We start from the raw sequence: 248 nt of genomic DNA on the forward strand, positions 1-248 counted from the left end.
ATGGATAAATTAAACTTTGTTCAATCAGTATCTTCAGTATTTTATCATTTATTAGTAATCTTTGCAGTAAAACTATAATGATCACATAACTTTATTGATCGAGATAAAACAGCTGGTGATATCATGTCAAACATCGACCAATCGCGTTAAAAATCTTGTTTTAATAATTAATTCAGGATGAGATATAAATAAACGGATTTTTTTTCTTTTCTGATTATATCTATTTATGATCAAGTTATCATTGCAGT

This window comes from Penaeus monodon, chromosome 21, assembly GCF_015228065.2.
Source record: "Penaeus monodon isolate SGIC_2016 chromosome 21, NSTDA_Pmon_1, whole genome shotgun sequence".
Classification (NCBI taxonomy): Eukaryota; Metazoa; Arthropoda; class Malacostraca; order Decapoda; family Penaeidae; genus Penaeus; species Penaeus monodon.